The sequence below is a fragment of the Equus quagga genome, chromosome 11, assembly GCF_021613505.1.
Source record: "Equus quagga isolate Etosha38 chromosome 11, UCLA_HA_Equagga_1.0, whole genome shotgun sequence".
Classification (NCBI taxonomy): domain Eukaryota; kingdom Metazoa; phylum Chordata; class Mammalia; order Perissodactyla; family Equidae; genus Equus; species Equus quagga.
Window position 1 is genome coordinate 101,454,251 of NC_060277.1, and position 23,842 is coordinate 101,478,092.

The following is a 23,842-nucleotide window of genomic DNA, read 5'->3' on the forward strand; positions in this document are numbered from 1 at the left end:
AAGGATGTGAACAGATAGATAACATAAGAAAAAGTATCTGAAATTTGGAAATAGGCAAAAGGATTACAATGTGTTCTTTCAATGCTGGACATTGACTAGCAGGGTCTCCTAGAGATTAACTGACTCTCTAAGGGTAGGTAAACTGTTGTTTACCTTGTTAATTACTATTGACTAGGCTATTTCCCAGACAGTCAACATTAACTTCTGCAAAGTCTATAGCAACGCAAATGATTCCTCTTGTCTGTGGTATGGGGACGGGTGGTGGAAACTGGGCAGCTGGGAACTTTTCATTCTAAACCTTTTTGTACATTTTAGCTTTTAAATTCTGGGACTGTATGACCTTTTTTTTGTATTAACTTTTAAACTTTTAGTTAAGAAATGGAAAATTTTAACAGGTTTATCAAGTTATAACTGACATACAATAAACTGCACATATTTAAAAGGTACAATTAGAACACTGTTGTTTTATACATACCTCTTGACTCGACCACCACAATTAGGAAGATGAACATACAATCACCCCTAAAAGTTTCCTTGTTCCTCTTGGCACTCCTTCCCTCCCTGCACCCTTCCCACACCTACCAGTCCCCATGCAGACATTGATCTGCTTTCTGTCACCATGGGTTCATTTGCATTTCTAGAATTTTATATAAATGGAATCATATGGTATGTACTTTTTTTGTTCTTGGTCTATCTTCTTTTAATCAACATGATCAATATTTCATTCCTTTTTGCTCAGTAGCATTCCATTGCATGAATATACCAGTTAACAAACTGGTTTATCCATTCACCTATTCATGGACTATTTGGGTTGTTTCCAATTTTGAGCTAATATGGATAGAGCTGCTATGAATAAGCCTTTGTGTGGACACACACTTTCATTTCTCTTGAGTAAATACCTAAGAGAGGAATGCCTGGGTTATACAGTAGGTGTACGTTTAACATTTTAAGGAACTGCCAAACTGTTTTCCAAACTTGATTGTATCATTTCACTTTTCCACCAGCAACGTATGAGAGTTCCAGTTGCTCCACATCCTCACCAAAACTTGGCAGGTCAATCTTTTTAATTTTAGCCATTCTGGTGGGGAGTGTTGTGATTTCTTATCACGGTTTTAATTTGCATTTTCCTAATGACCAATGATATTGAGCATATTTTCATGTGCTTATTTGCCATCTGATGTGTCTATTAAAATCTTTTTCCCAATTCTTAGTTAGGTTGTTTGTTTTCTTGGTATTGTGTTTTTAGAGTTTTTTATATATTCTGGATACAAGCCCTTTATCAATTATGTGATTTGCAAATATTTTCTCCCAGTTTGTGGTGTGTCTTTTTATCCTCTTAATGGTCTCTTTGATAAGCAGAAGTTTTAAATTTTTAAAGAATGAAGTCCAATTTATCAATTTTTTCTTTTATGGGTCATCCTTTTGGTGTTTCATCTAAGAAATCTATGCTTACCAAGGTCACGAAGATTTGCCCCCATGTTTTTACATTTAGATCTATTATCTATTTTGAGTTAGCTTTTGTATATGATACAAAGTGTGGATCAAAGTTCTTTTTTCTTTTGCATATGGATGTCAATTGTTCTAGCATCATTTGTTGAAAAGACTATCTTTTCTCCAGGGAATTCTCTCTGCACCTTTGCTGAAAATCCGTTATCCATATATGGGTAGGTTTATTTCCGGAGTCTGTTCCATTGATTGATTTGTTTATCTTTCTGCAGTACAACACTATTTTGATTTCTGTAGCTTTATAATACATCTTGAAGTCAGGGAGCGTGAATCCTCAAACTTTTTTCTTCCTTTGTAAGTTATTTGGGGCTATTCTAGGGCTTTTGCACTTCCGTATGAACTTTAAAATCAGCTTCTCAATTTTCACCAAAAATCGCCTTCTGAGATTTTGACTGGAATTGCATTGAATCTATAAATCAATTTGGGGAAAACTGACATCTCAACAACCCCGAGTATTCTGATCCGTGAACAACGTATCTGTCTCCAGTTGCTAAAGTCTTTTGTGCTTTCCCTCAGCAAAGTTTTATAGTTTTCAGTGTACTCTTCATTGTAAACCCTTGTGCCTTTTTCAGTTTTTAAATCATGTGAATGTGTTACCTATTAAAAATTAAATTAAGAAATTGAATTTTAAAGTAAAAGCTGTGCCTCAGAGTGTTGCAAATCATTTGAAACGGGTGCTGTATCCACCCCTCCCCACCCCAGACAATACCGCGAAGGTGACCTGTGTTGAGGCCCCAGGAGCCAAGTCAACATCGGGCCAGTCCTTCACAGGACATGTGGATCCTCATAGGAGAGCCCCTCTCCGCTACTCTCCATGGGTCTGTCTGACTGTCTGTCTCCCTGTCTCTCTCTTTCCATGAGAACCCCTCCTTCTAGTTCTCGTGGAAATCTCTTCCAGCTCTCTCATGCATTGGCTATGATACAACAACCGAAACGCATATTCTCCATCATTTATTTTATTCATTGGAAAGATGATCATGTGCCTGATTCTTTATTTATAAGGTATCAATGTCTTATCAAAAATTAAAAATGTACGTATGAATGGAATTTTTTCTATTTCACCTTCTTAAACACAGTCAATTGAGTGGCTTTTTGTATGTGTGTGGCCCTCACATACCTTCCCCCTGCCTTGCCCTTGTCCTTAGTGGATTCCTTGATCAGAAAAAAAAAAAAAAAAAAGATTCCCTACAACTGTTTTAGCTCCTTGGTAAATAATCAAGAAACTGACTCCTACGTTGCCAAGGATGAAGAGCCAGGTGCTCCCACCAGGCGTGACACGCTCACCCAGGACCATAATTCTCCCACAGTGCCCCTACCTTCTTCCCCTTCTCTGCGAAGGGAACTCAAGTGAGACTAAGCGGTTTCTACCTGCTGTGCTTCTGCTTTCAAATCATATTAATTCATTCGCTGCATGAAAAAGCTAACTGCTGGACTAATCCTCAGGAAGTTGTTTTTCTGAGAAGCTGGGGTGGGGTAAGGGCGGAAGGGCGGGGGGTGGCAGACAGTAGCCATGCCGGAGAGCTGTCGGCACCAGGCGTGGCTGACCTCCCGTCTAGTTCCTGATTGCGGTGATGGAAAATAAGACATCGGCCTTTCCCCCAGCCTGTGACCACAAGTCTGATTAATTAACCTTGGTGAGTTGATGACCAGGACTAATACCTCATTCACTGGATTTCGAAGTCACCCCAGTGGGAGAATGTACGTGTACTAATACGCAAATCAGAAGCCTGGGGTTCCAGTCTCTTCTCTGCAGTTTAATAGTGTGTTGGTTGAGGTTACTTTCCTCACCTATAAAATGGGAATATGCCCACTCTACTCAGTTCACAGGCTTGTTATGACGATCAAAAGCTAGCATTTGAAAGCACATTTAACCAGCAGAGCACAGTAAGAACATAGTAACAATGAAAACAAGAGTAATGAAAACAATAGTTGTAGGTCTGGTTTGAGCCCCAGCCTGCCCCATCTAAATTGCTGCCCTGGCAACTCAGCTGTCTTCATGAACTCAAGGGGAGGGCCTCAAAGTCCCTAATTCAATGCCCACCCGTGTGCTGTCCTCATAGCCTCCATCTGGCCCCTCACAAAGCTGGACAGCTGGGCCAAAGGGAGGCAGACTGGGACAGTGTGGAGGGGTCAGTGCTGTTCCATCACCTGCTGGAGGCCCCCCTCCAATGACAGGGGACAGGACTGTATTATGATTCATGGCTGTAGGCATTTTTGCCTCCCTGGGCCCCTTCCTCCATAAAAAATAAATTTTAATTATATTTTACAACTGCACTGGTATAAACAAGAATATATTAGTATTATATGTATTAAAACATTTCTTTCTACTAAAAGCTCTTTTTTATTCTTCCGATTAAAACATTTTTTTTTCTGGGCCCCTAAAAGTATTTCAGGCCCTGGCACCGTGCCTCCTAGGCCTAAAGGACAAGTGGGCCCTAACACAGATCAGCCACACAATAGCCCAAGGGGCCACGGGGCCTGATCTCTTCTGCCCTGAGTCGCCTGGTCACTGGCCTGGGAAGAGAGACAAGAGAGCCACCATGTCCCAGGCACTGAAGTGCAACCTCCAACAGGTATTCGTGCCTTCTGTTCTCAAAAGCACAAGCAATAAAGGAAAAAAAATAGATAAATTGGACTTCAGTGAAATTAAAAATTTTTGTGTTGCAAAGGACACCATCAAGAAAATGAAAGGCCATCCACAGAATGGGAGGAAATATTTGGAAATCATATATCTGATAAGGATCCAGAAAATATAAAGAACTCTTACAACTTAACAATAAAAGGACAACCATTTTAAAAAATAGGCAAAGGACTTGAATAGACATTTCTCCAAAGATGATATACAAATGGCCAATGAGCACATGAAAAAATGCTCGACATCGTTAGTCATTAGGGAATTGCAAATCAAAACTACAACAAATCATGTCACACTCACTAGGATAGCTATAATTAAAAAGACAGACAATATAGTAAGTGTCAATGAGGATGTGGAAAAGCTGGAAGCCTCATACATTGCTGGTGGGATTATAAAATGATGCAGCCACTTTGGAAAACAATCTGGCACTTCCTCAAAAGGTTAAAAACAGAGTTACCATATGACCCAGCAGCAATTCCATTCTTAGGTACATATCCAAAAGAAATGAAAACGTGTCTACACAAATACTTTTACTCAAATGTTTATAGCAGCGTTATTAATAATTGCCAAAATATAGAAACAACTCAGATGTCCATCAACTGATAAACAAAATGTGGTAAATCTGTACATTAGAATGTTATTTGACAATAAAAAGAATGAAGTATTGATACATGCTACCATATGGATGACGCTTGAAAACATCATGTTAAGTTAAAGAAGCAGAACGTGAAAGGCCACATATCCTGTGACTCTACTTATATGAAGTGTCCAGAATAGGTAAATCCATTGAGACAGAAAGTAGACTAGTGGTTTCCCAGGTCTAGACGAGTTAGGAGAAATAGAAATGACTGCTAACAGGTGTAGGGTTTCTTTTTAGGGGTACTTAGAATGTTCTAAAGTTGAATGTGGTAATGGTTGCACAACTCGGTGAATTTACTAAAGACCATTGAATTGTACACTTTAAATAAATAAATGCTATGTTTTATGATATACATCTCCATAAAGCTTTTATTTAAAAAATCCCAGGAGGTGGGTGTTTTAGTTTCTTGTGGTTGCTGTAACAAATTCCCACAAACTCTGTGGCTTAAAACAACAGAAACTTAGTCTATTACAGCTCTGGAGGGCAGAAACACAAAATCAGTACCACTGGACCCAAAGCAAGGTGTCAGCAGGGCCACACGCTCTCTGAGGCTCTGGGGGAGAATTTGCTCCTCGCCTCTTCCAGCTTCTGGGGGAGGCCGGCAGGCCTTGGCTTGCGGCTGCATCGCTCTCATCTTCAAGGCCGGCATCTTCAAATCTCTCTCTGTCCGTCTTCTCCTTGCCTTCTCCTCTGTGTGTAAATCTCCCTCTGCCTTTCTCTTTTAAAGACACGTGATTGCTTTTAGGGCCCACTCAGATAATCCAGGTTACTCTCTCCATCTCAAGATCCCTAACTGAATCACATCTGCAAAAACCCTTTTTTCCAAATCAGGTCAAATTCACAGGTTCCATGGATTAGGACCCGATATCTTTGGGGGCCACTATCAGCCCTCTACAGACGGTGTCACCATCTCTGTTACATTTGGGGAAACAGAGCCAGAAGGTGAAGGATCAGCCAGTCCTCAGAGTCATGTCCGCCAGCATGTGCCTGCCTGGTTTGCTCTGAAGCCTCCAGTAACTAGCCTTGTAAGGTGTCTTCCTAGGCAGAAGACTCAGATCCAGTCCCTGACCTGACACATACATGAATCAGGAGACCAGGACCAGCCTCCTGGGCGTGTGACCCGGGCGGTTGCACCGGCAGGGCCCGGTCCTCAGAAGGGTCCAGGCTTAGTTTAATGCCCTGCTGTTGCCATCTTGAAATTCTTAATAATTGTGGAAGACAAGACCCGGCCTTTTCATTTTGTACTGGATCCACAAGTTGCGTAACGGGCCCTGCATGAGACTTTGGGCAGGAAAAGGAAGAGAGGAGATGACGTGGGTAAAAGGCTGCCCTGCACACTGGCCTCTCCTCGGCCCTGGAAAGTGCCAGGCTCCCCGAGCCTGCCCCACCAGCCTGCAGTCAGGCTCTCTCCTCTACTTGGAAAGCTCTTCCTGACCCCTCACCTCTTTCTAGCAGGCTCTTCCCCTCCAGGCCCAGCTCCAAGAAGCCTCCTAGACTAGAGCAGACCTCTGCCTCACGGTCTCGAAGCTCCCCGTATGCTCCTTCATAGCACTCATCACTGTTGGTAATCCTATACTTACCTGTGCCGTCCCTGAGAAGCGCCTCCCCTATGAGGCTGTCAATTCTGTGAGGGCAGATGCTTGTCTGCTGGGCCCACCCCATTGCCCCTGTGGTCAACACAATGCCTGTGACACGGTGGGCCCCGCATAGATATTTGCCAAATAAGTGAATGAGCCAGAAGCAGAGCCCAGATGTAAACAGTCATCATGTCTGATGGCATCAGATTTGCTCTGGATGGCTGGCCTCAGGGCCAAGTGAGGCTCCTTGGGGGCGGGTAGAAAGCCAGTGGCAGCCCCTAGACCCATAAGGCTAGATTCAGCCCTGATGGGAGGGCTGGCCCCAGGCCAGTGGAGATGACTAGGGCCTGAGGAGCCCACAGGAGCGAAGGAGGAAGTGTGTGTGTGTGGTTTGGGGGTCTGCATTCCGTTAGGTGAAAGGCGATTTGGGCTGGAAGTGGGCCAGGCCAGGCCTCCTGAGGGTCCCCTGGCAGTCACCTCTGACCTGCCTTGGCTGCGCGCAGGGTAGGGCTGCCAGATTTAGCAAATAAAAATACCTGACACCCGGTGACATTTGAATTTCACACAGGCAACAAGTCATTTTGTAGTATTGCATGGGACGTACCAAAAAATCATTTGGTCTTCATCTGAGATTCAAACATAACTGGACATCCTGTATTTTATCTGAGAAACTTCCCTCAGGACCCCTTCTGGGAAGCGGCCGTTTCAGGAATGCTTATGCTAAACTGGAGTCGTGTGTAGAATGCCAGAATTTTCGGGGGCTGAAGCAGACTCTTTCCTCATTTTTTCTTTTTCAGGTTATTGAGGGAACACGAGGGGAAACAGGGCACTAACCAGGGCTGCGGATGGGAGGGAGCCTCAGAAATACTCTGCTCCAGGCCGGGCCAGGACTAGAAGGTCAGTGTCCTCCAGGAGGCCGCATGGGGGTGAAACAGCAAGGATGCTCTGCCAGAGGGATGGCATCTCTCATTCCCAGCAGATGCCATGCTGAGCAGCAGGAAAGATAAAGGCCCCGGGCGCTTGAGTGGTTTGGAGGCTGGGTTATCAACAGATTTTTCAACACAGCTTCAGGCATGCGGAGGGAAGCTCCTTGTGGAGATAAAGCAGGAGAGGTGGGCTTCCCTGGGTCTTGCTCTCTCCTTTTCCTATCAGTCTAAGGTGCTCAGCGATATCTACCCCCAGGGCAGTGCCTTTGTCCACCTTCCTGACAACTGATTCTATCCTCTGACTTCCCCCTCCCAGCTTTGAGTCATCCACAGATTTTATCAGAAGGTCACCGGAGTCCTCTCTACGTCATTAATAAAAATATTCAATAGGAGAAGAATGAAGATAGAGCCCCACGCCACTCTACTGGAGACTTGCCCCAGGTTGATCTTAATCAAAATTCTTTTGATATAAACATCCAGCAAGCTACAAATCCCCTTACTCTACTATCATTCACCCCATACTTCTCCATGAGGATATGAGGATTCCTCCTGAGGACGTCTTAGGCGTCTTGATAAAATCCAGAAGTACCAGCAAATTATACATCCATTAGATGATGGCGACTCTTGACACTGCCATAGCAGCAGTAATGATAATAATAATAATAAACGACAGAATAGTTTTTGTCCTCACTCTCCTTTTTCTGTCCTTTCTATCCAAGACGAAGTAAACTTTGCTAAAATAAGAGGAAACCCTAACTGGTTTATCATAAGTTCCTGGAGAAATGACCCTGCCAGGAACAACTCTTGGAGGTGAGGAAAATGGTCATGGTTTATCTAGAGATCAGCAAAATGAATTTTAGATATAACAAGTGGCTTTGGTGTAGAGTACAGGCAGTTTCTAGCTTATCATCAGCTTTTGAGCCAGAAGTTTGTCCTGAAGTTGACTAATGAGCAAATGCTAAATGTACTCAAAACAATCTGACCAACGCTGACTAGGTCCTCCAGGCCAGTCGGACTCCCCCAACCGTTTATCGGCAATGAGGTTCAAATTGTCCCGGAGCAGCCTGAGCCCCAAGCCTCTTCAGGCTCCGGCTTTGAATCCCTTTAATCTCAGGGGGCGTCTGGCACTTTCCTTCCCTGCAGGTGGGGCTCAGCAGCTCCCATGTTCAGGGACTACTTTAAGTCCAACATCTACAGTTTTTTCATGGAGCCTAGTCCCCTCTTTCTGGGAATTCCCCAACAGGACCAGCCTCCCTGCCCCTCCCATCACCCCATCAGTGCCTGTAGACTTCCACCTCTGTGAGCGCTGAGCCTCTCCCAGCGGCCCAGGAAAAGGTGGCAGCCATTTCTCCAACCTGTTTTCTTAAGCCTAAAGCTTTGGGCTTTGGTAATCCATCCTCGCCCTAATATGTTAACATTAGGGATTGAGGAGAAGTAGCAGAAAACTCAGAAGGTAAGAGACAGGAATGTGGGCTGATGGCTGCTGTTCCGCTGCTGTTCATATCACCCCTCTACGGTTGCCCACGTCCGCAGCACAGGTTCTGGGAATCTCAGGGAGAAAAATACTTTAAAATATTTAAAACATGACCGACAGGAGTGGTTCTCAGCCCAGCGAGAATGCGTAGCTTTGTCCTCGCCCAGCTGGCTTTCAGGGGACCAGCAGAAGCGTGTGTCTACTTCTTATCATGGTCAACTATCACCTGGGTTTGAATAAGTCTGGCCAGGGAACTGCGGAGGAAGCAGAGGTCGGGGGCTGCGAGGGCGCTCTCTTCTCAGCTGTGACCCCTCCTTCTCTGCTTTGAAAGGGAATAGTGGCTCCTGTTTAAGAGGCTTCTCCAGACCAGCTTTTAGGGTCAAGAGCATTGGTACTATTTCTGGGCTGGCCCTCCAGGTGAAGGAGGCGAGGGAGGCAACCTTGGCCCCTTCCAGTATCTAGCCTGAAACCCAGAAAAAGTCCTAAGTTAAAAAAAAGGCTAGGGTAGGGAATTCCAAAACCACAGACCACAGAGTCCTGGATATCCATCCTCTACAAAACTCCAGCAGATGACAGACAGTCCCCGACTTACGATGGTTTGATTTACAATTTTTCCGCTTTACAATGGTGGGTTCCAGCGTGGAAATTGAATCTACTGTTGACTCGCACAACTCTGAGAGGAGGTCAGCTTTGAGATTCATTTTACTTCCTCAATGATTGCTGAAGGTTGAATATGTCTACGTTGTAACGGACGGGGTTTTTTTTCTTTTTTCATTTATTTTTGCTTTTGAAATACACACACAAATAAATTGTCTTGTGAAACGACGCTGTGCGTGTGCGTGTGTAAAGATTCCTACAGCTTTAAAAGAAGCTTTGGGAACTGGTAATCTTGTTCAACTTCTCTAATGCATTTTCAACTTACAGTGGGTTTATCAGGACACAACCCCATCGAAAATTGAGGAAGATCTGTATTTATTACGTATGTAAAAACTTTATGTTGTGTCTAAGCATCCCCCAAAATCTTTTCCAAGTGAGTCAAGGCTCACATTGTGTACAGAACTTTAATGAAGTCATCGTCAAAAAAAAAAATTATGGAGGGAGCCCAGACCTCTGCGGCTGGAGTTTGGGGAATAGTGAAGAATGGGGAATCTGGGCCAGACCTGACAGGGCTGCCTGTGAACGTGGACCCAGGAGGGGTCAGGCCAGGTATTAAGGGTTAGATGAGGCCTGAGTCATGAGGCAGGGGGAACAGGAGTGGGGTGCTCAGTGGGGGGACTGAGATGGCAGCCTAGTACCCAGTAGACAGGTGCAGATCAGAGCAGAACCCTCACCTGGTTGGCAGAGGGCACTTATAGCCACCAGGCAGGAAGTGGCGATGACCAGAAACCATCAAGAATCTTCTAAAACTAAGTCATGACAGTTAACCTGGTTTCTTTCATTGTCAGGATTACTAGATTGTTGAAACAGTAAAATACTCCAAGTACAGGGGTTCTAGATTTCAGCAAGATGTCTGGTGAGATCTGTCCTGAGGTCCTCATGGCGAGGTGTGTTGTATCTGTCGTTTGTGGGACAATTATGTCAAAAGAGTTTGATCAAGTTCAATTCAAAGGATATCTCGAGTGGAGTGCCACGTGACTCTGCCTTCTTCCCTCTCCTGGTCAATATTTTTATTGATGGCTCACATGAGGTCTCTTGAGAGCATGCTGAATGGGTTGCTGGATGGTACAGCACTGGCAGGGATAGGTAAGAGCCCAAATGATAGAATCTATAGTCAAAAGGATGTCACTAGGAGGGAGTAAAAGGTCAAATGATGATACATAGTAGAAAGTTAAGTTCCTGATCTTAGTCCCTCAAAGCTGACCTTACAAATACAGGATGAGGGAGACGTTGCTTAACAGTAGAATGCGTGGAAAAGACTGATGAGTTTGCAAGTGGCCTGGCTGCCATCATAGTTGGCAGCATTAATGGAAGTAAGGAGTTCAGAAGAGGAGAGAAGTCAGTCCCACTGTATTTTGTCAAACATGCTCAGTTCAGGAGGCAACACCCAAAAGCATGAGGACAAGTAACGAAAATGCTGAGGCGGGCAGGGCCTCCAAATCATATCATAAGAGAACCATTTGAAGGAAGTGGGAATGCCAAGACTTAGAAAGAGGATTTGAGAGAATATTTGATAATTGTCCTTAAATAACTGCATTGTTTTTATGTGAAAGAGGAATTGGACTTTTTTTCTACCTTTGTGTAGAAATTAGGAGGAGGTAGATTTCAGTTAGAACCTTGCAACGCAGCAGGTGAGGAAAAGTTTGGGGAAGGTTTTTAAAGGCAGCTGAGAGAAAAGGAGACGTGTCTAGAGCGCTGTGGAGTCTGCTCTGGGCCAATCTTGGGCAAAAAGCCTTCCGGCGAGAGGCAAGTTTGCATGCCAGTTCCTGAGGACTCCAGCAGCCATGTAGGCCACTCCTTCTCTTTCCAGGGGAAAGCTGTGGCTACTGAAGATCTCTTTGTCTTACTGATAAAGCTACTAAGAAGGTAAATAGTTTCAAAAACCAACGCTATGAATCAGAGTACTGTTCCTGCTGACCGCCAGGGTTGACGTCAAAGGAAAAGGAAAGAAGACAGTTGCATCATCATCATCATTGCAAAGATGGCTAAGTGGCCGCTGTTGCTTGTGGGCTGGGATTGCTATTCCGGTTTGATGCTAAGAAGGGCCAGGAAGTTGTTCTGGAGCTCATCAAGGAATGAAAATGCATTAGTGTCCCTGTTGTGGGAATCTGAGCAGATCTGTCTGACCAAACAAACAGCAAGCATGACAGGGACTGAAAAACAGGAAGGAAAGCGAAAACGCAGCCTATGTGGTCACAGTCCTCACCCCGGGGGTTGCAGTGCCAGCCCAGGTGGCAGAATGACAAAAACCAGGGATGAGACACCCAGAACTGTGGGAGAAAGGAGCCTATCTGGGAGTAAGGATGACAGAGCGAGACTGATTGCTGACTGTGGGAGGGGTGGCGGGGTCTTGATTTTGGGGGAGAAGCTGGGTACGGAAGACTTCCAGTGAGTTTTTCTCTGGGAAGTGTGATGTAACTCTCCCCTCACAACCTCCTTCAAACAACCTTCAGTGAAAGGCTGCGTGACTCTCCAGAGATTTAGAGTGGGGCTTCTGCTAAAATTCACAGGGCGTTTAGCACTTCTCCAGATCGTCTCTCTCATTTAAGCCCAGGAACCAGACGCTGGCATTATCCTCGTTTTACGGGAGAAAAACGAGACTCTCAGAGAGCTTAGTGCACTTGCCCAAGATCCCACAGCTGGTTTAAGCAGTAAAGTCCATCGGAGCACTGGCTGAGGCCTGAGCCCCTGACGCCTCGCACGGGGCCTCTGAAGAAAAACATTTCAGAGCTTCTTGAAATGCCCCACAATGGGAAAATCTTTGGCTTGGGACAAAGCCTGAAGGGGTCAAAGTGCGAAAAAGTTGAAATACGCAGAATATGAAATATTTATTCACCAAGTTATTCCAGGAGGTAATTCTTCAATTTGCTATACACAACTGTCTTAATGTTTCCTGTTTCTTTCCAGCTTCATTACCTGATTAAGCGAAATTAAAATAAATAGATACATCCAAATAAAAAAGGCAGCCAAGTTGGGATATGAATATGCCCAGGAAACGGTGCTTCTGGACAGACGTGAGATTCATGTGATTTAGGACCAAGCCAGGAGCCTGTAAATACGTTTCTAAGACTGAGAAGGTGAGTCTTGTGGGAGACTTGGGGGTCTCCCAGTGGATCCCTCACAGACCTCAAGGATCTGCTTTCATTAGAGCTGTTTAAGAAATGGACCAATTGCCCAGAGAAATAAAAAGCATATATTCAGACAAAAAATCTGTACATGAACGTTCACAGCAGCTTTCTCTGTAATTCCAGCTTCCCCAAAAGACTGAATCCGCCCATGTCCTTCAATGAGTGAATGCTTCAATAAACTGTGGTACATCCACACCGTGGAATATTCCTCAGCCATAAAAAGCAACAAACTATTGATACATGCCACTACTTGGAGGAATCTCCCAGGAAATGTGCTGAGTAAAAAAAGCCAATCCCCCAAAATATGGTTCTATCTACATAACATTTTTGAAATAACAGAATTTTAGAAATGGAGGACAGATTAGCGGTTTCCAGAGATTGGGGATGAGAGCAGGGAAGGAAGTGGGTGTGGCTGTAAAAGGGCAACAGGGGGGATCCCTCTGGGGCAGGAACCGTGTCTGGACTGTGGTGGTGGATCCATGAACCTACACAGTGATGAAGCTGAGCAGAACTTTATGCACACAGACACACGAGTACAAGTAGAATTGAGGGGATTACATAAGATCGATGGGTTCTATCTGTGTCAGTGTCCTGGTTGTGATGTTACACTGCAGTTTTGCAAAATGTTACCATTGGGGGAAACTGGGTAAAGGGTACAGAGTCCCTCTGTATTATTTATTACATGTGAATCTACTATTATCTCAGTAAAAATCTCTATTTTAGAAAAATGGACCAGTTCCCTGTCCCTAAAGGATTCAAGCTCTTGTCGGTGCTTTTGGGGGGCTACTGCATTAGGGGGCCCCTCCAAGTCTCCTGAGGTCTTATGGGGAGTGAGACCCTTCAGGGTGGTGAGCAGGAAGCTGAGCATTTTCATTTCTGCTGGTCCCATGCAGAGCAAACCAGAGAGAACTGGAAAGAGGTTCATTCTTTCACGCCAAGAGGAAGAGGTGAGCTGAGTGGGTCTGAAGGCACTTGGCAGGCATACCCCGTCACCATCTGCTTTTCCCTAAGGTCGGGGCTCCCCTGGGGTCCAGGCATTCAGGCCGCTTTGCTGACAAAAATAAAACATGAATTTTCACACTGATGCTTAGAACCTGGAAGAACCTTGGAAAGCCTCTCCCAGGGCGAGAAGGAGCACCAATGCTCCAAATAGAAGGATGTTCTGGATGGAAAGCGAACAGGAATATTCTGAGACTAGGAAAGATCTTGGCTGTTCAAGGAGGTCAAGCGGGATTTTTGAACATTATTCTAGAGATACACTGAAACGCCCCAACTCCTAAATGAAATGTTTTCCTCCCGGAGAATTTCAAGACCAGTTTCACCTAGAAAATTATTCTTAGATGGACCTCTTGAACAGTGAAATGGGTAAATAGGAGGTGTCCTTAGTCCCCTCTTGCCCCGCTAGGGTGAGGCGGAGAGGGCCATCCCTTAGCTCAACTTACAGAGAAGGTCCCTTAGGACCCTGAGGTTGGCCATGACTTGCCCGTGCAGCCAGCCAGTGGACCTGGCAGTGTCTCAGGACTTCCTGGCCAGGGGGCTTCCTTCATTGTCTCTGGGATCCCCACTCACCAGTGGCTCTGTGTCCTCACACCCAGGACCTGGCACAGTAATTGTGATGTCAGGCCCAGGGTGCTCTGACCCAGGCAGTGGCCTCTAGGGAATGGCCTGAGTGCTGAACCAACCCCAGCTGAGCCAGTTCTCATCAGGCCTCCAGCAGACGACATCTGAAACTCACGTGAGCTGATGATGACACAGGTGTGCAATGTCCCCTGCAAACACATCTCCCCTCAGCTGGCATCTCCACGCCATCTGCATCTCGCCTCTCTCATCTGTGCCTCTGCACTGCCCTGCCTGTCATCACGTCTGCCCTGCCCTTGCAGAAGCCTTGACCTTCACAAAGGGACTCTGAGGTTAAGTTTGCTTCTGCCTAACACAATAGTACCTGCGACTGCTTGTAAATCCATTTTTAAAACGAGGCGAGGAAGGCTGAAGGAAGGGGAAAGTGGGGCCCCAGGTCAGCCCTGGAGGCTGCATTGTTCTCAGGCCCCCACCACTTACCCAGAAGGCCCCCGTGACCCCTGGGGAATGAAATGAGATTGTTTTTCCCAAGATCGAGCCCTTCAGGTGTGAGCTGCAGTTCTTGCACAACGGTGGTTACTGTGGCATTCCTGCAACAGGAAAGAGGAAGGAACTTCTGATCTGTGCAGCAATGGCATCAACAATGCGCGCCCCAGCCAGCAGGCAGCCGAGAGGAAAAGAGCTCAGTTTCCATAGTGATAAATCACCAGCAAGGCAGCGAGGGAGAGCTAGCAAGAGGATTTTTCCCTTCCTGTGGTTCCCTGCAAACACATTCCCAACGCCAGTGGGTTGGGTGCCTGGCGCCGCTCCAGGCTGAGCCTGCAGAACCACAGGTAGAGGGAGAAAGAGGAGGTCTCTGCCAGATGGGAGTCGAAGTCCTCTGCCACTGAGAGCGGAAGGGAGGGGGTTTTGGCTCCTCTTAAAGGCATACGTTGGGCACAGGTGCCTGGGTGCCGACTTTAAAGCTCTTCCGTGTATGCCACCCACATTATTCCATTTTATCACCTGACGTTGTGCCCTCCACGATCCGGAGTCCTACTATGTGAGCCCCCCAGCATGGGTATTATTGGCCCTTTTACTACTGAAGAACAGGCCCGGTGAGGGAGAGAGACAGGCCAGAGACCACTCGCCAAGTTAAGACAGTTGCTGAAAGTCGCTCCTGAAGGTGTTCAGGGCTCTCATCCGAGACTCTTTCTCTTGCCCAAATCAGTGTATTTTTCCCAAGGAAAATTCTAGTTTTTTTTAATGCTCTGAAATGTCATCTGTCCCAAGCCTCCTTGGTCACTCTTCATTGTGCCATGTTCTCTTGCCTCTTACCTTTGCATATGCTATTCCCTCTGCTTGGAATGTTGTTCCATGATTCTTTGGTCAGCTAACTCCCCAGGGGAGACGCCTGACCCTCCTTCCCAGTGGCTCAGACACTGTGCTTTCTGGGCTCTCACAGAACTTACCACACCACATTGTGAGGCAACACAGAATAGTGGTAAGAAAAGGCTCTTCGAGGTTTGGACTAGCTGTGTGTCCTTGGGAGACTTACTTAACCTCTCTGAGCCTCCACGTCCTCATAGGCAAGATGGGGAGAATGATACTATCTGTCTTATAGTGTTTGTGAGGGTTAGAATATTAACACACACAAAGCACTTGGAAAACACTGGCACACGGTTAGTGCCAAGTAAACAGTCCTGCTGAAGACTTAACTTTCTTCCCTTCTTGAGGAAGATTAGCCCTGAGCTAACATCTGCTGCCAATCCTCCTCTTTTTGCTGAGGAAGACTGGCCCTGAGCTAATATCTGTGCCCATCTTCCTCTACGTTATATGTGGGATGCCTGCCACAGCATGGCCTGTCAAGCAGTGCCATGTCCACACCCAGGATCCAAACCAGCGAGCCCCGGGCCGCCAAAGTGGAACGTGTGCACTTAACCACTGCGCCACCGGGCTGGCCCCAAGACTTAACTTTCTTAAAGCGGGGACCATCTTTCACACATAGCCTCAGATGGAGATGCTTCAGCCCTCAGTGGATGCTAAGCAGTGTGTGTCAAATGAACTCTGAATTCATGGGAGGCTGTTTTCCAGCTACCGATTGTGTACCAGGCACAGTGGTAGGCATTGGGACACATCATATTTCACTCAGCTAAGTCACTTAAAGACTGGGGCCCGGTGGTCAAGGACTAGCATTTTGCCGGTGTAACATGCAGTCTCCTTGAACGGACCCCTCTGATCCCTTCCAACTTCCTGCCCTGCCCTGGCTGGGCCTGGAAAGCGTCCCCACTCTCAGTGCCAGGCCAAGAGACTCTCAGCCTCAGTGCGGCTGGGTTCCCACGCGCTCTGTGGACACCAAGCAATTCAAATAATCCACATACCTGCGAGAGGCCGCTCGGATGGCAAGGTCAAACTGAACCCCACATCGGGCAACCAGTCTCCTCTGTGGTTTTGCTTGAAAAAATGAAACCAAACTCTTCATGCAAATATTTAGATTTTAAATTAAGTTGTGTAACAGCTGAGTCCACCTAAAAATACAGCCTTCCTCAAATCTCTAGAGACAGAATGCAGACCAGCAGGGGGGCCTCAGATTTGGAAGGGTCAGGCATAGACTGCAAAGGAGCAGGGGGAATTTTTGGGATGATGGAAGTGTTCTAAAACCAAATTGTAGTGACAGTTGCAGTTCAGTTAAATTTGAATTTCAGATAAGCAAAAAAATAATATTTTTAGTATAAGTATATCCCAAATATTGCATGGGACATACTTACACTGAAAAAGTGTTGTTTACCTGAAACTCAGATTTAACTGGGAATCCTGTTAGTTAAGATCTGGTAATCCTAATTAAAAGTCGTTGAAGTGTACACTTATAATGGGGGAATTTTATGGTATGCAAATTACACTTAGCTGTTAATTTAGCACAGTGTCTAGAACAATATTGATGTTTAAAGGAAAATACAGCTTTCCCTTCTGCACACCCTCTTCACTCCCTCCCCACTCTCATTTCTGCCAAAATACAACCATAAAGGGACCAGCCTGGTGGCCTAGTGGTTGAGTTTGCATGCTCAGGTTGAGTTAGCAGCCCAGGGTTTGCGGGTTTGGATCCTGGGCGTGGACCTAACACCACTCGTCAAGCCATGCTGTGGTGGCATCCCACATAGAAGAACTGGAAGGACATACAACTAGCATATACAACTATGTACTGGGGGCTTTGGGGAGAAAAAAAAGAAAAGAGAAAGCTGGACAACAGAGATTAGGTCAGGGCCAAACTTCCTCACCAAAAGGCATACTTAAAAAAATACCAGCAACCAGAGAAACCACCCTACCAGCACAGGAACCCACAGAAGTAACCAGTGTAGGAAGCCTTTTTTTTTTTTTTTTTTGAGGAAGATCGGCCCTGAGCTAACTGCTGCCAATCCTCCTCTTTTTGCTGAGGAAGGCTGGCCCTGAGCTGACATCATGCCCATCTTCCTCTACTTCACATGTGGGATGCCTGCCATGGCATGGCGTGCCAAGCGGTGCTATGTCCACATCCAGGATCCAAACCGGTGAACCCTGGGCCGCTGAAGCAGAACGTGTGCACTTAACCGCTGCGCCACCGGGCCGGCCCCAGGAAATCTTCTAAACAGTTCCTATAACTTTGTTTGCCTGGGGCCTGGGGCATGTGGAGTGCAAGACCTCAGGGTCAAAAACACGGGAGGGCAGCTCAGGGAATTTGGAGCTGGTCTCCATTTGCTGGGTGCCCCAAATGCTAAAACCACCCCCTTCACTCCTTGCTAATGGCTACCCAGCAATTCAACTCTTACTGGCTGGGCGGGCACTGACTGCTCTGCGCAGGCTGAACAGGGGGCTACAAAGATGAGTACACCACTTTCCTGCTCTTAGGGAGGCCACCATCTAAAGAACTGCAAGCCCAGTACACACCCGCCCACCTGCACACCCACTAATATCATTAAGCCAAGAGAAAAAGTCTTCTTCTCTCCTTCCTACGGGAGAGAAACTTTTTTCGCCTCTTCCAATAAAATTGACTGACATATATCTGTGGGGTTTACCTACAGAATTGCATTTTGCAATCAATAAGAGAATGTTACCTCTTTAGAATTAGCACAGTTGCACGCGTCCATGATACATATGAGACCACCTGCTGGTAGGTCTGGCTCTAAGCAATCCAGGTACCAAATTCTGACCAACTGTCAAAACTATGATATCTGTTCCTTAAATTCACCCCATCCGAGATCTGCAAACTGACTCTTTCTGAATGAAAAGGACTCATGAACATTCCACTCTGTGCTCTTTAGTTCCACAGTACCATTTCCCTAGCAGAGAATTTCACAAAAGCCGTCCCCAAACAGTGGGTGCTCAGGAACAGTGTGTAAAGCTATAAACCTACGAATCTCGTTGCTTAGCTCACCAGCTATATGAACAGGGCGACGTGGGCATTTCAGGAAGGAAAAGAAGCTCTTGTAAGCATTCTCCTCATCAGCCCAGACATACACCCAGACCAACAGCACCCACCATGGGGGGTGCTCAGGGTAAGTGACAGGGAGGTCGGTGAAACAGATTCCAAGTGGCCTCCTGAGGATGGGGCTGCATATGCTGAATAAAATACCGATAATAGTAACTGGCGTTTATTGTGGTGCACTACCCTTGGTGTGTTACCCTTTTATTCATATGCACTGTGGCTCAGAACTGAGGTTGGTACAGCTACAGTAACTCACCCACAGCGCCCCGGCTGGCCAGGGGCTGACCCCAGGGCCCTTGTTCTTACCACCCAGCTCAAGTTCTTCCAGCTTTTGGCTGGAGTTCTGTCAACCTAACATGGTTGTCCCTTTGTCTGTTAAGAACTTTAATTAATCAAATATATGCACACATAAATACAAGACAGGAGAACCATTGACGCCTTCGTAAATGCCATTTTGGATAAAATCTTCCCAATAATGAGGTTTACAAAATAAAAATAATGGAGGGGTTGTTGATGGTGAAAAAGTAGGAATCCCAGCCCGCTCAGAATTATGGAAAATTCCCAAGCAGCAGACAGCGTTCTGCACTTCTGGAAATCAGGATATCAATGGTGGATTTTTATAGGACTGAGGGAAAGCAACCTGCTCCCAAGCACTAGTCTTTGCACGCATTTGACAGTATTTTTCATCAAATGACTAAATTCCCTTAAAAAGCAGCTCACTTCATTTACCCCCATTGACTTGAAATAGTAGGGAATTTCTGAAGGGAGATTTAACTTTTTTTTTTCTTTTTCAAGTTACTTAGAGGAAAAGCGAGCGAAAATAAAAATAAGTCATTACAGGCTGAAACAGTTAACAAGCGTCTGTTCCTTCTCCAGGCCATCTGACACTGTAGAAATTTTACAATGGTGCCACCTAATGGTTAGACACCCAAAAAATCATTTCTTTTATTTCCAAATTTGACAGCGGCAGCTTCTCCTAAGCATCTCTTTACCAGCTTTGGACACCGTCATGGCTTATTTCACTTTTGGTTATTATTTCTAGTAGAAACATAGCATTGATGTAAAAATATTGTATAGAATATATAGCATAAAAAGAGTGTACAGGGGCCGGCCCGGTGGCGCAGCGGTTAAGTGCACACATTTCGCTTCGGTGGCCCCAGGTTCACCGGTTTGGGTCCTGGGTGTGGACATGGCACTGCTTGGCAAGCCATGCTGTGGTAGGCGTCCCACATATAAAGTGGAGGAAGATGGGCACGGATGTTAGCTCAGGGCCAGTCTCCCTCAGCAAAAAGAGGAGGATTGGCAGCGGATGTTAGCTCAGGGCTAATCTTCCTCAAAAAAAAAAAAAAAAAAAGAGTATATAAAAAAGTATTTAAAATAAAACTTCCCCATCCTTTTCTCCAGACATAGCACCCCATGCATATACAAATAAATGAATGAATGAACAAATACAAAAACACTAACATGTGTTGATATGTGCATGTGTGTATATGTGTTGTTGTGTGTGTGTATATATATACTATTATAAATAAATGGGATATCTTATATATTTTCTGCAATGTGCTTTTTTGCACCTTTTGCCAGTCATGAATGTATTTTTATTTAAATACATAGAGAACTATTTCATTTTTAAAAAATGGCTCCAAAATAGCTCATCATGTATGGGATTTCTTTCCAGGGTAATAAAAATTATCTGAAATTAGATTGTGGTGATGGTGTACAGCTTTGTGACTATACTAAAAAACACTGAAATGTGTACGTTAAATTTTATGGTCTGTGAATTATATCTCAATAAAGCTGTTTAACAAAAAAATATGATGTCAAAAAATATCCCATTGTAAGGAACTCCTGTAATTTAAATAACTCGCTCCTAATCAATGGGCACTTAGGCGTCTGCAGTTTTTCATGACTACAAGCAAAACTGCATGGATGCCCTACGCCTGTCTTTGCACACCTGTTGATCTAGAGGGAAGATTCTAGGTCTACACAGCTCAGCTCTGGATGCAAATACAGGAATTCTGATGTTGGCTGGTGTGGTAGAAGCCACTTCAAATTCTTCCAAGAAATAAAGGTTTTAACATGTGCTAAAGAAAATTTTCCGTTGTGGGTAGGCCCTCAGTGATCACGGGTAGGGGAGGAGACAGAGGTGGTTTGTCTTCTGTTCTGAGGACAATCTGCCGTAGCCAGGGGTGGCTAAGCATCGTGGTCGGTGTCCCAGAGCTCCCTCTACCGGCTGGAGACTGAGGTTTCTTCCTGAGCGGTTTTTCCATCTGTGAAACAGAACTCACAGGGTTATTATGAGGATGAGGGGAGCTGGCCCATTTGATGGGCTGACCCCCGCCCCCCGCCCCCCAAGGAGGTGCTCAGTAAGTGCTAGATCTTTCCCTTTGTTCCTCAAAATACTCTAGAGGAGAGCACAGCAAACTCAGAGAGGCAGGAAAGATCCTGGTGAATCCATTCACAATGGAGTTCCGGAATGGTGAGCCCCACAATTAGGAAGTCACCAGCCCAGACCAGGCATGAACACCAAAGCTCACTAATCACAGTGGTGGACAGACGGAGCAAGTCTCAGGAAGAACAAGAGGACCAGTGACCAGGCGGGACCAAAAAGGACGGTGGCAGCCCCTGCAACAGGAGAGATCTGGGCAACAGCTGCAGCCAAAGCTGCAGCCTGGCCCACAGGGGAGCTGCACGGGGTGCAAGGGGGTGGCTCTGAGCTGGGGCCTCATCCCAGCTGGCCTCCCCCACTGCCTAGCTGGGGACAGGTCCAGCCTGTGATGTCCACAATGCCCCAGGCCTCTGAGCACCACCTGGGCTGACTCGAGAGCCACCTGTTAATGTCCAGCCCAGAGTGGGATCCGAGCTACCATTTGCCCCCCCGGGGCCCGCGGCAAGGAGCGCGGAAACCCGTTACAACCTCTGCCTTCCCTGTCTGGTCCCCCTGAGGAACGGCTCAAGAAACTGGAGCCAGGACGAGGACCAACCTCAGGCCCTCGTCCCAGAGGCCCTCTTTGGGCATCTCATGGAGTTCCCCTTCCTGGCTCACTGCCCCCAGCTGTGGCTCTGCCTGTCCCATCCAGGACGAACCTGGCCCATTCCAGGTCTGTGAGCAGTGGAGACTTGCATCCAATGAGGACTGCCTTGGGAGGGCACTGTGGCGCTGGAAAGCCAGGGGCTGCGCTGAGCCGCTTGGCACTCTAACCCGAGTCACCCACTTTGAGACGTAGCACCTCTCTCCGCCACCTCGGGGCCTTTCCTGGGCCCCCCACCTTGCTCAGCATATGGACAGAGCCCCCTGCTTCCCATGGCTTCTTCCACGTGATATCTGCCCGGCCCTCTGAGCCCTTCTACTTTGATGACAAGATGGCTCACCACATGCTGCTTCTGGGCTTTGGTCACATTGGCCTCCCAAATCTGGGAAACACGTGCTTCCTGAATGCTGTGCTGCAGTGTTTGAGCAGCACTGGGTCTCTTCGGGACTTCTCTCTGTGAAGGGACCTCCGGCAAGAGGTGCCTGGAGGGGGCCGAGCCCAAGAGCTCAATGAAGCCTTTGCAGATGTGATTGGTGCTCCGTGGCACCCTGACTCCTGAGAAGCTGTGAATGGTGCTGGATGACGAGCTGTCTTCTGGAAACATGTTCCCTCCTTCTCTGGATACAGCCAGCAGGATGCCCACAAGTTCCTGAAGCTCCTCATGGAGTGGCTGCACCTTGAAATCAACCAATGAGGCCGCCGGGCTCCGTCAGTCTTGGCCAACAGTCCAGCTCCCTTCTCCACCCCACCAACGGGCTCTGCTAGAAGAATCTGAGTTAAGTGAAGATGACCGAGCCAACCTAACGTGGAAGTGTTACGTGGAGCAAGAGGACAGCAAGACTGTGGACCTGTTTGTGGGCCAGTTGAAAAGTTGTCTCTAGTGCCAGGCCTGTGGGTATTGTTCCACGACCTTCGAGGTTTTTTGTGACCTGTCCCTGTCCATCCCCAAGAACAGATTCACTGGGGGCAAGGTGTCTCTGCAGGATGGTTTCAGCCTTTTCACCAAGGAAGAACAGCTGGAGTTGGAGAATGCCCCAGTGTGTGACCAATGTCGCAGAAAACATGAAGTACCAAAAAGTTGACAGTACAAAGATGCCCCCGAATCCTTGTGCTCCATGTTAATCAATTTTATGCCTCCCGAGGATCCATCAAGAAAAGTTCAATAGGTGTAGACTTCCCACTGCAGCGACTGAGCCTAGGGGACTTTGCCAGAGATGAAGCCAGAAGCCCCACAGATCAGAGTATGTCCTTTACAACTACTCCGGCGGGGTCCACTATGGCCACTACACAGCCCTGTGCCGATGCCAGACTGGTTGGCATGTCTACAATGACTCTCGTGTCTGCCTTGTTAGTGAAGACCAGGTGGCATCCAGTGAAGGCTACATGCTGTTCCAGCTGATGCAGGAGCCACCCGGGGGCCTATGACACCCGCTTTGAGCCCTGCCACCTGTGAAACCCTTTCAACACCCTTAAGCCCCAGGCTCCCCATTTACCTCAGAGACGTCTATTTTTGCGTCTGTTTAATCGGGGAGAGGGGAAGGGGTGGTTGTAACTCCCATTATTTTTTTTTTATTAAAAAGTACCCTTCCACCTGGAGGCCCCCTTGTCTCCCGGCCCCGTGTACAAGCTCCCCAGGCCCCTGCCTGTGTACAGCCCCCAGACCCTTTACAATCTCATTTTTTGTGAGTAAATTTATTAAGGGGAAAAAAAAAAAAAAGGACAAGAGAAGGAGGGCGAGGTGAGCAGCTGGCCTGTGAACCGACTCGATCTTCCTTGAATCCTCAGCAGCCCCCTCCCTGGCAGGGCAGGGGGTCAGTGGACATCACTCCAGGGCCCAGGGAGAGCCACCTTCTCAGCAGCAGCCCAGGCCATCCTGGACACAGGACATCTGGAGGACAGGTAACCCGACAGGAGCCCCTGCCAGCCCTGCCCTGTGAGGAACCACCAAGCTGCCTCCTATAAGGACACCAGCATGACTGCATCTTAACTAACGACATCTGCAGAGACCTCAATTTCTGGATAAGCTCGCATTCTAAGCCTCTGAGTGGATATGCAGTCTGGGGGGCACTATTTAACCAAGTACAGAATCTGTGGGAACAAATAAAAAATGGAATGAATAGTGAATTGCAGCTGGGAACATCATCTGCTATGATGCCTGAGTCAGAACAGCTCAGAGTGTCTTTTTTACACTGTACAAGAAACAGTACAAATAAAATAAATGATTTCTATTTCTGGAATGGAAAACAATTTG

The 23,842-nt window shown here is 46.7% G+C and overlaps 1 pseudogene; it reads left to right on the forward strand.

Moving 5' to 3' along the window:
• The first annotated feature begins 21,345 nt into the window (after positions 1 to 21,345).
• On the forward strand, positions 21,346 to 23,016 carry LOC124246449 (ubiquitin carboxyl-terminal hydrolase 21-like; annotated as a pseudogene).
• Positions 23,017 to 23,842: the final 826 nt, after the last annotated feature.